The 14,165-nt window shown below is 36.9% G+C and overlaps 2 long non-coding RNA genes across 2 annotated transcripts; one reads left to right on the top strand and one right to left on the bottom strand.

Annotated features, from left to right (window-relative positions):
* Positions 1-1,340: 1,340 nt before the first annotated feature.
* Positions 1,341-12,215, top strand: LOC131803722 (uncharacterized). Its single transcript, XR_009342749.1, has 5 exons — positions 1,341-2,420; positions 2,493-2,874; positions 2,947-3,154; positions 3,584-3,729; positions 11,778-12,215. It is a non-coding gene; the product is annotated as an uncharacterized LOC131803722 (long non-coding RNA).
* LOC131803723 (uncharacterized) lies at positions 10,305-12,623 on the bottom strand. The gene is made up of 2 exons (XR_009342750.1): positions 12,124-12,623; positions 10,305-12,059 (listed from the first exon to the last, which is right to left on the bottom strand). It is a non-coding gene; the product is annotated as an uncharacterized LOC131803723 (long non-coding RNA).
* Positions 12,624-14,165: the final 1,542 nt, after the last annotated feature.

The raw sequence follows: 14,165 nt of genomic DNA, 5'->3' as shown, positions 1-14,165 counted from the left end.
CGACTGTTGTAATGGCTTATGACAAAAGTCCGCGTAGTCATATAGACCTTAATATAAGGGCTACTTTCGGTATTTCTAAGGTTTTAACAGAATTTTTAACGGATTTTATTTTTACCCCCTAGAAAACATTAACATAGTTCTCAACTAATAAGCAAACCATGTTTTTATAATAACAACAATAATGACCGTTTTGCAACAGGATTTTATATTTTTAAAAATTGCGAAATTCGTTCCAAATGTTGGAGGGTATTCAAAGTTCGGCACGGTCGAACTTACAGCTTTACACCCTACAAAGCAATGTGTTGTTGAAGGTGGGGTTAGGGTCGGAATAGAACCTTATTGTTTTTAATGATAATCGAAAAAATTGAGGGTTTGAAATGGACGAAAAGAGAAAAATTTCGCGACGCAATTAAAAATCAATCGACACAGAATTTTGCACGAGGAGAGAGTTGTTGCATTCCACCTTCAGTGGCGCTATGGTGGGGTTCGACTTGCTCAGACGGTGGCTACCTTCAGGGGGTTCCCAACCCTACCACCACTAGCACAAGGGGAAGAACAATAAATATACATTTTTTGTACTTAACACACATATAAAACAAAACGATTACTGAATTGACATACCTCTATGATATGGAAGCTTGATGATGAACGCTTCCACACTGAGCCCGCCCAACCTTTGACCTTTTCTTTCCCTAGACGTATTCTTATTTAAAAGGCCCCGTTTTCCACAAACACTCTTACCTCAATACAGCATATCTCTAACTTCCTCCCTCACATAAATTTAGCACAACATAACGTGATTTACGATTTTACACAAAAAAAGATATTTATTGACATAGTCAGTATATTTAATCCTAACAATAATAATAATGGTAAAACATTGGTTCGGTTTATATTATAATTAGGATCATTAACGCCCATACAAAATAAAAGAAAGTTTAGATGGAGTCATTGACTCGGATTACCTTATGTTACTGATAATTGTTCAGCCCACTCTGGCTATCATTTTCTTTCTGCTTACTTTACACACCTGCCTAACAGAGCTCTTTTAGTAGGTTTAGGGCATCTTCACTTTGGCCCATAGGTTTCAACAATTCGAATTAAGACTATCTGTAATCCAGGGGTAACCCTACACTCCTATACTATATCGGTCTGGCATTAATAACCCATCACAAATCAATACACTTAAACACTATTCACACTAACTACTAATTAGTCTACTTATAACTACACAGATAATTTTTTATACGTTGGAGAATCCTTTTTTTTTTTTTTTTTTTTTTTTTTTTTTTTTTGTTATCGTATTTGTATAGTGATTAGTATGGTTTCTTATCTTTAAAAAGCTGAGTTAAATGAATAAATCAAAAGTTTTCTTTTCCTATTTTCCTTTCAGGACTTCTTTCCTAGTACTCCTACTTTTCGCACTCGGATATTAAACAAATGGTTGAGGTTCGGAGTTACCTGGTTTCCGTCTCTTTAAATATATGGCAATCCGGAACCGACTGCCTCCACACGGACTGACGGTCAATGGGTTTATAGTTGCCCACAATTATCCCGGCACGCATAGGCGGAACTTCAAATTGGGGGAAAACCAATCCTCCAAGGAAAAATAGCAGACCTCCTCTCATGCACTTCTTGAGGAGGCCCATATATATCTGGTTGTGATTGGCGCTTTCTTAAAATAAAACAAAAAGGTCTACTTGGACACATTGCTACACCAGACACACAATTATATTTACCTTTTTGGATTGTACGCACACACATGAAACACAACAAAATATATTTTAAACAAAACAATTATATTTAATAAATTATATTATGTAGACTTTTATACGATTTTTATTGTTTTTCTGAGACTTCGTTACAAACAGGTTAATCCTTTTTGACTAATCACCATTACAAAACTACCTCAATTATCCCGTCGCAGCCTTTTATATCGCGGGTACACACGCCAATATTAACTTTCCCTCCTTTCAAATTTTCCCTCAATTTTCCATTCTTCATCATTTCTTTTTGTATGCCCCATACGTGCCAAACTCACGGCAGCACAGGGTTGTATCATACTAACTTTACGACACGCACCCACATTTCCATTAATTACCCAAGTTAAGCACAAAGATGGCAACACCACTCATAACTAAGTGGCCGGTCATTCTTTCATTTCCGCCTCATTTTCTTATTGTCAGTCGGAGGTGTCAACATGTTCGGGGAATTGATTATATTTGTAAAAGCCCCACACGCAACAAAACTTCACAATATGCAAGGAATTCGAAGCAAATTGTGATGTGCGTGTTTTATTCAATTTCTCGTTCTTCGGTTTTATCTGTCTTTCAAGAAATAATAAAGGATTTTCACTAAAAAAAAGGAAGCATGATTTGCCGGTGGACCATGTGTTCCTATATATGATGCCTACAAAACAGGTAAGTTTATAAAATTATCTTCTGTGATCCGTATAGATATATTTTGATACTTATTCCTAAATTTCTTTGCAGGAAAATTCATTGATTATTTTGTTTGGTGAACATTTGGAGGTGTCTCAGTGAAACCCCGTTGCTATGCGTGTGTATACCCACGCTTCCACTATTGCCGTCGCTGTTCACTCAACATAACGGAAAGGCGTCTTACTCATGGTAATGCATTTGTTTGTATGTGTCGTTTTTTTCGATGAAGTCGCTGCCGCGATCTTAAAAGTTGTTTGTGTGTACGTGTGTATGTACACGTACACGATTCACCCCTACACATACTGGCTATTGATCTCCTTCATTCCCATTCAGTAAGACAGACTCGCACATAAACATGCAACACATATTCGGACTATCAAGTTTTTTTGAGTTTTATTATGGAAGCTTATATTCTATTTTAACTGACGTCATGGTAAGCAAATTTTGTACGTATGTCTGCATAATTTTAATTCGCTAACAAAATGTCTATTTTTTACAAATTCAGTGGCTAAGCAGGTAAACGATGTAGCTGACAAATAAAAGGATTTTTCCTGTTTGATGTTCTCTGATACAGACACATTTTCTCCCATATACCTGCTTGATATAAACGGAAACCAACCCCGTAGAGATGAATTCCGTGAAAATCTATCACGGTAAGGGTATATGGCTGAGCATCACCCATTCAAATTGGATCGTTCACACTCGTAACACAGGTAAGAAGACATGGTGTTCCTATTGAGACTATTCATGGCCTTATAGCAGGACATAACTTAAGTTAGCTTTGTGTTTACCATTGAAAGTGTGTGTATGCTATTATGTATTAACCCAGTAAATTTGTCGAAATTAGATTTTGCAAATTTTTTGTTATGTGCCTCCAACACGTTTTATGGACGTTGTTACCTTATGTTTTTTTTTTTTTTGTGGAACAACACACCTTTTATCTTGGTCTATTTTGCAGAGAAGAGAAATAGCTGTATTGCTGGAAATATTGCCTGTATTTTGTTTGGACATTATACGTGATATGGGACAGCATGTTATATTGTAAAAATCTACATTCCCATAGAACCTATTGGGATTTTATTATACTGCATAAAAAATTCAAACTGTTATAAACTTGTACTAACTCTACTTTTTTTTTTCAGGTAGTTCGCTGTATCTCTATGAATAGTACATAAACATCTGTATACTGTGGTGACGGTCCTCGTTTATATTGCTGCATTTATTACACATCACTCACATGCCGTGGCAGTCCAACGGAAAATTTTGACTTCGTGTTGAAGCAGTTCAGGTAAGTTTGTTGCAATTTTGTGTATCGTGTGGAAGATGAGGTTGATTGTGCCTTGAAATTAATTAAATCGTGAAAGTGAAACTGTGTTCGGCAGCCTGTGAAGGATATATTTACAATGTGGTAAAAAATGAGATGCGACATTTTATCGCATGCCATACAAATGATCAAAACTATATTGTTGAAAACACATACGAACCTTTACGCAATGACATAATTGTTGACTGTGAATATTTGAAATTGAAATGTTATCGTATTTTGTAAATTGCTTTACTAGAAGATAACTAAAATTGTCGCCATGGTTTCGCTAACAGATTGTGTTTAAACTTATTTATTAAAAAAAAATATGTCAACGTTTTGTTTTCCTGTCATTTAAATTTCTCGCATGCGATTATTATTCGTGTATCATATATCGCGCCTACAATTTCTTAATATGAAAAAAATTAATTTAACGATTTTTTTATCCACTACATGCATGCAAACAAAAGAAAAATATCACAGATGGTAAAAATTATTGCCGTTGTTACGCCTTTTCAACCTAATCTTCCGACGTACATTATTATACATTCTTTATTCATTTATAATATTAGCATATATTACTCACAGTATAGTATTAATTTCCATTGTTATTCTATTGTTATAATATACCTGTTCATCCTGGGCACTGCTACCAAAAACAAAAAAACATTTCGCGTTGGGTTTTTTTGACAAAAAAAAAAATCATTATAATATTGTAATAAAAACTGCATGGTTATTGGTACGCAAGACAAATTTGGCCTTTTACCCCTTCTAAAAAAATGTACTTAATGGTCCAAGGATGGTTTATCAATTATTTTAAAATCATCCACGACTAATGGTCTATGATGGTGGTTGACAATTTCTTTATAAACCCACCACTAATGGCCTATAACTGGTACTTAAAAATTTGTTTTGAAACCTTCGATCCACGAATTATGGTCTATGGGTGGTCATTAAAAAACAGAAATAAAAAAAAATAAATAATTAATGGCATTGGAATAGTTACTGGGTTTTGGTTGAACATTTGTTAATCAAAAATCCACGACTAATGGTCGATAGCCGGTATTTGAAAAATGTTTTGCGTGTTTCTAATTTCTCACAATTTCAAAAGAGCTAATCATCCTACCAATATCTCAGTTCAAAAAAATCGTTTTGTTTTGTTTTTTTATGTTTTTGAGTCAGCCACTTTCTCCGCTGTCATTACGTGGGGAACTCCCACGCCCTGAGATGTCATTAGCCGGGCACTTGCTTACTTTGACTATGATACTTAAGTACTTGGCACAATGGTAGACAATAATCTCTAGGTAAGATCATACGAGTTACAACATAGATTAATATGTGGACATGAACACTACATTTTCCTTAATCTATATTGCACTTGGTTATGATATCACAGATTTTATTGCACCTTGTTCTAGACTTTAATGTCTTTGGCGTGATAATGTCCTAGAGGTTGACCTTGAAGGGTTTCCAACTCGTACATGTTGTTTCCGACTGCTTTCACCACTCTGCATCTGAGAAATTTTTTGCAAAATTTTGCATTAATATTATTTTTGAAGCTAGAAAGAATGTGATTACGGCGGTAGACCTCCTGTCCCGGACGAAAAGTAATGTTACGTGATTTATAGTTGTATCTTTGTGCACTAGACTCGTATGCCCGATGCAAGTTGCTTTTAATTCTTTCTCGCATCAATTCCAATCGGTCGGAATTATTCAATTGGGCTATTTGGTGATCGGTTAGGGACATCAATTTTTTAGCTAACTTATAATCCGTACCGCTGGTGAACATATTGTATCCAAATAGGGCGAAAAATGGATTGACGCCAGTCGCGGAGTGTACCGATGTTCGGAGAGCCTTTTCGATTTCAGAAAGGTACAAATCCCAGTCGCGGTGGTCCTTTTCGACATAGGTCCTTATCGCTGCAAGTACCGATTGGTTTACTCTCTCCGCCGCATTTGATTGTGGGGAGTAGTACGCTGTCTTTAGATGGGTAATTTTGTGGGCCTTTATCATCTCCTCGAACATTTTTGACACAAATTGTTTCCCATTGTCAGAGTGTATGATTTCTGGAGTTCCAAATATCTGAAATACCTGATTTTCTAAAAATTTTATGACGTTTTGAGAAGTAGCCTCTTTCATTGCGTGTAGGAAAGTAAACTTGGTAAAGTGGTCGACCACTATAAATATGTAAGAATTTCCTTTCTTGGATCGAGGGTATTTCCCAAGAAAATCTATATAGATTTTCTGGAAAGGCCTCTCAGTCACTACTTCTTTGCCGATGGGAGGGCGCATAATCTGGTTAGCAGATTTAGTTTCTTTGCAGACTTGGCAATTATTTATGTACTGCTTAACTTGTGATGCCATTCTGGGCCAGTAATAAAACGTTCTCAGCCGATTCAAGGTTTTGTTTATGCCTTCGTGGACAGATTCGGTGTAATTATGTGCCTGCTCAATAAGAGGATATGTAATATCCTGGGGTATCCACAACTTCCATTCAAACTCCATGGTCTCCTCTTCAAAGTGCTTCATTCTAATATAAATTTTTTCGTTATCTACTTTCAAATCTGGTAGTCTCTCTTGATTTTCCAATATAGTGCCTCGCAGTTCCACATATTCCTCGCTTTCGAATGCAGTGGTTTCAAAATCCAGGATATCTTCATTAACGATCTCTTCTGCAATTACCTCCGAGTCTACGGGCATACGAGATAGGGTGTCAGCCACCACATTCTCTGCCCCTTTTCGATGTTCGATTGAAAAGTCAAAGGCTTGGAGCTGCAAAGACCATCTAGCGAGCCTTCCGCTCAAATCTTTTAGAGACATTAGCCACTTGAGGCTGGCATGGTCCGTGATGATCGTAAATTTCATTAATTCCACGTAAGGGCGGAATCGTTTTACGGCTAATACGGCCGCCAGACACTCTTTCTCCGTTACTGAATAATTACGCTGGCAGGCATTTAATTTTTGCGAGTAGAAAGCTACCGGGTTCTCCTCTCCATTTTCATCCTTCTGGAACAGAACTGCTCCTATTCCGTACTCAGATGCATCACACTGAATGAAGAATTCCCGGCGAAAATCGGGATGGCGAAGTACCGGGGCGGATGTCAAAGCCCTCTTAAGTGCATTAAATGATTCCACAGCTTGAGGTGTAACATTGAATTTTTGTCCTTTTTTAAGAGTGTCGGTGAGAGGCGACGATATTGTAGCGAAATTCTTGATAAATCGTCGGTACCACCCGGCGGTTCCCAAGAAACTTCGGACCTCTCTCGGAGATTTCGGTATTGATATATTTTGAATGGCCATTACCTTTTCGGGGTCGGTTTTTAGACTTCCATTCCCAATAATAAAACCGAGATATTTCAATTCTCGGAAGCAAAATTGGGATTTATTTAATCCAATCGTCAGGTTGGCCTTCCGGAGACACTCTGCGACTTCATTTATTAACCAGATGTGGTGATCGAAATCATCTGCGATTATGAGGAGGTCATCTAAATAAATAAACACGTTTGATTTAAGTCGACCAGGTATTACGCGATCCATTAAACGGCAAAGTCTCTGTGCCGCGTTGCACAGACCAAACGGCATTACGCGAAACTGGTACAGCGGTCGACCTGGTACGGTGAAGGCGGTGTATGGTTTGGCTTCATCCTCCAATTCGATTTGCCAAAACGCATACTTCAGGTCGACGCTGCTAATGTAGTACGTTTGGTCTATCCTACTTAATATTCCGTCTATATTTTGCAAAGGATAGGCATCTTTGACTGTTAATGCGTTTAGCTTTCGCGCATCAAGGCAGAACCTATTTTTACCCGGTTTTCTTACTACGGTGGTTCTATTGCTCCACGGCGAATCACTTTCCTCGATCACCTTCAAAGCAAGCATATTGTCTATTTCATTGTAAACAATATCTTGTACAGCAGGCGACAGTGGGTAGTGCTTGTCTTTGACTGGATTTGCCCCTTCTATCAATTTAATGGCGTGTTTTTCCAATTTGGTACACCCGAGGCCATTCTTTTCGAAAGTGATGAACTTGTCTACTGCTTCGGCTAGTTTCTTCTGTTGATCTTCATCCAGTACATGCATGTTAGTTTTTTCGTTAATAGAATTGCCGCGAATTTTCCGTTGTAGGTCGATCCCTACTTCTTCTATGGAAACGATATCTGGCGCTATCTGAAACAGTTTCCAGAAATCGATTCCAAGATACAACTCCTGTTCTAAGTCTGGGCATAAAAATATACACATTTTGGCTGATTTTCGTTGGTATTCGATGTCCACTTCAATTTTCCCTAAAATGCGATGGATTTGTCCTGAGGCGGTACTAACATTTATAGTATAGGGATTTATGTCAATTTCCATTTCTTCCAATAATTCCCTACAATTTTTTCCTAATAGGCTCACAGTTGCCCCTGAGTCTAACAAACCCCTGATCTCTTTGCCTTGTATTTTAACCATGGCGTACGGCCTTGGATCTTTTCTCTCTCTGTATCTCAAAATAGCTTCAGATACCGATCTCTTTAATAACTTGTTTTGTTTTTGTCTCAGTCTTAATTTTTTTATTTTTTCTCGATTTTTAGTTGACTTGTTTTTTATGCTACCAATACCTAAATCTTGATTATGGTTTTGATTGCCCAGAAAAATTCTGCTTCTCACTTTGCTATAGTTTTTTTCTCTATCCTCTAAAGGTAAATAATGACGGATTTTTGCATAATCTTCCTGGCATACATCGTTTTTTAATTGGGTTGCGAATTTGTAATTGCGGGTTGCTCTTGTGAACGTTGATTCCCCGCCACAATCAAGTTCTTCTTGGTGTTTCCCGCCCTGCAGTTTGCGCATTTTGGAGCGGTCGTATTTTGTTTTCCGCATTTGAAACAAAAAAAATTTCTTTGGGAGGAAGAACAATCCCTAAAACCATGGCCGGGTTTCTGACAGTTCCAGCATATAATTTGCGATTTAATTGCCGAAACATCTACGACCTCTTCGTTTTCGTCACAAATAGGAAAATTTTCTGCGTCTTCTTCAACCTGCATAGCGTTAACCCTTACCGCCCTGTTATTGGTTGTTGGCTGTATTGTTGTAAAGTCTCTACGAAAGAAAGTCCTTTCCACCTCGAGACATTCCACCCTTAATTGCTCTAATGAAGACACATTCATGGAATACACTATGCCTGATAGGTTCTTTCTAAGGTTCTTCTTCACCAGCGAAATCATCTCAAACTCCGAGACAGGTTTTTCTAATCTCGACCTCATCAGATTTATGTCATGGAAAAACGCGTCGATCGACTCGCCAGGCTGTTGCTTACGTTCTAATAGATCGCGCATTTCCTCAAAGCAGGTTCTTCTGGTTTTAAACCTTTCTAAGAGTAAATATTTTAGTGACTCCCAAGAGGATACATTACCATTTTTAAGCTGAAGCCAGTACCATTCTTGGGCAGGTCCCGATACTAACACATGTAATTCGCCTAAAATGTCGTTCCAGTCCAATTTATAGGAATTTTTGAAATACTCCAATCGATATATGAAATCCTCTACAGATAAACTGTTAGGTCTGCCTGAGAAGTTTATTCCAAACCTTTCGATTTTTATGCCCTGACTACTAGGGACACTCATGGCTGACGGCGTTACCGTATTTGTACGATTCATATTTGGGAAGGTTTCTTGGCTGACAGGTGGAGATGGGACTCCAGAATTAGCGGTTGGGTTCACTTGAGGTATGGGATTTTGTGGGGAGTTTCGCCCACTAATGGACAAATTTGCAACGGTGTCGTTTAACTTGTTTATTACAGAATATACCTGCCCTAGTTCTTTGGAAACGCTTGCCTGTACTAGGGCATTCAAATTTGCTTGCGCATGATTTAAACTGTCCTGAACCAGGCTTCTTACGAGTTGGTCAACTTGCATAGGATGAGTGGGTTGTACTGTGGGTTGGGTATTAGGTTGAGATATGCTTGCCGCAGCACTAGTGCTGGGGTTGGGGTTATTTATAGTCTCTGACATATCCCGGAAACCCGGATCAACGTTTACATTAGGGTTTTGCATTTTGGAATTCGATTCCCCTTTTGTAGACTTTTTCTTTTTTGGTGATTGAACAGAAGTCCTACTTAGGTCAAACACTAAACTTCGATTTCTCTTACTGCGCCTTTTATTAGCTGTATTATCGCTCATTAGATCGCAATACCAAAAGTTAAAATTCTAAAATTTGGGATGAGGTTGTGATTTATAAGAAAAAAAAAATAAGCTTAAAGCGTACACTACTAGAAACTACTTAACATAAAGTCGGGTACAGTAAAATGAGTTAAGCTAAAAATAAAATCGGTTAATAATAAAATAAACTACTACGAACACAAAACGGATAATAAATTTTTTCTTTAACACTTATACACAAAACGGGAGTAACTTAGAGGTGTTTTCAGCTATTATGTGGCGAAGTGTGTGGATTTTTTTGCTCTTTTTTCTGAAATAGCAACATATTTATACTACAGTGTCCTAATTTGGTTATCATAGGGTATTACTTAGAATGGAATTTCCTAATGGATATATTCATGCATAAAGGAGTAGCTTCGCGGCAGTTTCCTATAGTTCTCATCTCGCGACTTGAGAAATGTTTTTCAATACAGTATATGACGTATATCGTCATATCAGTTATTGCAACTTTTCCCTAGCTATCCTTAATCTATTGATTTTACTCTAATAATACAATTTTAAATGACGAAAACATAAAAACGGTCAAACATACAATACATTCATTGTTACACTTAACGAACAAGAGATATTGAACTTGACACTAACATGGAACGAACTATCCTAATTCTCTAACTCTCTAAACAAAATATTGCACATTATATCACAGTTTTTTACAAAAAGAGTGGCTGCAATATTTGTTAGCTCGTCTAGAAAATGTGATATTCGTTTAAAATTATTGTTCCCTATTGGCTATTGCAACGTGCTTCGCTGTTATTGCACGATTTATTTTTTTATCGCCTATCTGGCATACCCTTTTATTGTATTTGACACCTTTAAATTGTGTGTATATGTAGGTTGGTGGTATCTTGCCTGAGATAGAAGCGATAAGGTATTGTAATTTAAATTTGGGCGCCATATTGTTGCATTCCACCTTCAGTGGCGCTATGGTGGGGTTCGACTTGCTCAGACGGTGGCTACCTTCAGGGGGTTCCCAACCCTACCACCACTAGCACAAGGGGAAGAACAATAAATATACATTTTTTGTACTTAACACACATATAAAACAAAACGATTACTGAATTGACATACCTCTATGATATGGAAGCTTGATGATGAACGCTTCCACACTGAGCCCGCCCAACCTTTGACCTTTTCTTTCCCTAGACGTATTCTTATTTAAAAGGCCCCGTTTTCCACAAACACTCTTACCTCAATACAGCATATCTCTAACTTCCTCCCTCACATAAATTTAGCACAACATAACGTGATTTACGATTTTACACAAAAAAAGATATTTATTGACATAGTCAGTATATTTAATCCTAACAATAATAATAATGGTAAAACATTGGTTCGGTTTATATTATAATTAGGATCATTAACGCCCATACAAAATAAAAGAAAGTTTAGATGGAGTCATTGACTCGGATTACCTTATGTTACTGATAGTTGTTCAGCCCACTCTGGCTATCATTTTCTTTCTGCTTACTTTACACACCTGCCTAACAGAGCTCTTTTAGTAGGTTTAGGGCATCTTCACTTTGGCCCATAGGTTTCAACAATTCGAATTAAGACTATCTGTAATCCAGGGGTAACCCTACACTCCTATACTATATCGGTCTGGCATTAATAACCCATCACAAATCAATACACTTAAACACTATTCACACTAACTACTAATTAGTCTACTTATAACTACACAGATAATTTTTTATACGTTGGAGAATCCTTTTTTTTTTTTTTTTTTTTTTTTTTTTTGTTATCGTATTTGTATAGTGATTAGTATGGTTTCTTATCTTTAAAAAGCTGAGTTAAATGAATAAATCAAAAGTTTTCTTTTCCTATTTTCCTTTCAGGACTTCTTTCCTAGTACTCCTACTTTTCGCACTCGGATATTAAACAAATGGTTGAGGTTCGGAGTTACCTGGTTTCCGTCTCTTTAAATATATGGCAATCCGGAACCGACTGCCTCCACACGGACTGACGGTCAATGGGTTTATAGTTGCCCACAATTATCCCGGCACGCATAGGCGGAACTTCAAATTGGGGGAAAACCAATCCTCCAAGGAAAAATAGCAGACCTCCTCTCATGCACTTCTTGAGGAGGCCCATATATATCTGGTTGTGATTGGCGCTTTCTTAAAATAAAACAAAAAGGTCTACTTGGACACATTGCTACACCAGACACACAATTATATTTACCTTTTTGGATTGTACGCACACACATGAAACACAACAAAATATATTTTAAACAAAACAATTATATTTAATAAATTATATTATGTAGACTTTTATACGATTTTTATTGTTTTTCTGAGACTTCGTTACAAACAGGTTAATCCTTTTTGACTAATCACCATTACAAAACTACCTCAATTATCCCGTCGCAGCCTTTTATATCGCGGGTACACACGCCAATATTAACTTTCCCTCCTTTCAAATTTTCCCTCAATTTTCCATTCTTCATCATTTCTTTTTGTATGCCCCATACGTGCCAAACTCACGGCAGCACAGGGTTGTATCATACTAACTTTACGACACGCACCCACATTTCCATTAATTACCCAAGTTAAGCACAAAGATGGCAACACCACTCATAACTAAGTGGCCGGTCATTCTTTCATTTCCGCCTCATTTTCTTATTGTCAGTCGGAGGTGTCAACATGTTCGGGGAATTGATTATATTTGTAAAAGCCCCACACGCAACAGAGTTTTTGGATCATATTTAGCGGATAAAATGTACCACAACTTTTATGTGAAACTGTTTTAAATATCAATCAGCACGACAGAGAGGGGTACAGAGGGCCAATGCCCGTTCAAAACCAAAAAAATTGCAACATATTGTAGTGTTGTAGGGTATCAAATGGTCGGCGCCGCAGGATTATAGCATTTGTTTACTTCTTCTAAACTAGAGTTATTTCCAATTGGTAGTCATGTATATCCTTACTGGCTGCATTGATAAAATACTGTGGAACAGACGCAGCAACTACCACATCGCGTTTTGATGTGGTGGAATAACCGGTCCAGAAATTATGACAAAAAAAGGCATTAAGACCATCGACTACATACTACTATTTTCATAATTTTTCTTGGAATAGTTTATAAAACATGCCAATGGACATAAATTAATGCCACTTACCTTCGCATTTTTATGTGTTCTACTTCTGCTTGTTACCAAAATGCCTTCTTCTTCCTTATATCTAACAGCCTATTCTCCACTTTCAAGAGTTCATCAAATTTAATTCTTATTATTAATAAAAATATCTGCAAACAATAAAGTATTGACTTTTGTTCCAAATTCAATATTTGCTTGACTGGTAAATTGCTATTGTGAATGAACGGCAAAGAGCCAATGTGAACAAATGTAAATTGTCGATAACAACGTGAGTATATAATCGATAATGTCGTATGTTGTTCTCACAACGGCAGTTTCATGTCGATAGTGCCATTTCTATCAATAGACCCGTTTTTTTGTTTGAAAAAATCTTTAAGTTTGTAACCATTTACTCGAATCATATTCCTGTAGCATGTTTCAATAATTTCAAGTTAGACCATTGCAATCATCTGAATATAGATTTTATTCTTTCGCTAGTCTTGTAATGTCAAAACATATTTTTTGAAAAATAAAGAAAATAATTGAGAAAATTTTCAAATTCTGTTGTAATTTATATTCGTATTTACAGCTTTCTAGAGAATAAATGTTTGCGTTGTAGGAATTGTAATTTTATTAGGAACTTGATATTGTGAAAAATCAGTCAGTGAAGAAAAGTGTCAAGTAGACAAAAAACGTTATTAGTAAAATTGAAGTTACAAGACTCTAGCTTCTTTAAATATAATAAGTATATAAATCTGCCCAAACTTGTAATTATTGTGCCATGATTAGTAGCACAAATCAAAGTAAAGAAACATTATTATTTTTATTTTTGAATCAAAACAGATTTGCCTGTGTGATATGGGAGCCCAGTCCAATCGTCCGACAGCTCTTAAAATTATTCCAGTGACAGCTCATTATATTGTTTACAAGCGCACAAATGCATTGCAATGTGGGATTCCTTTATATTTGGCTGGACACCACCAGTGGCTATCGTTAGAGCACTCCAGCATTTAAATGTGAATAATTCTTTTGTGTCTCGTACCATCGCTCGTTACCGTGATACTGGCAGCGTAGCCCGACATCAAGGAAGTGGACGGAAGAAAACAGCAACATCAGCAGAAATGGTTCGAAAAATAAAAAAGCGACTCCC

Source organism: Musca domestica, unplaced genomic scaffold (genome assembly GCF_030504385.1).
Source record: "Musca domestica strain aabys unplaced genomic scaffold, Musca_domestica.polishedcontigs.V.1.1 33, whole genome shotgun sequence".
In the NCBI taxonomy this organism is placed as follows: Eukaryota; Metazoa; Arthropoda; class Insecta; order Diptera; family Muscidae; genus Musca; species Musca domestica.
The sequence above is the reverse complement of the archived record's forward strand: the minus strand, read 5'-3'. Positions and strand labels throughout refer to the sequence as shown.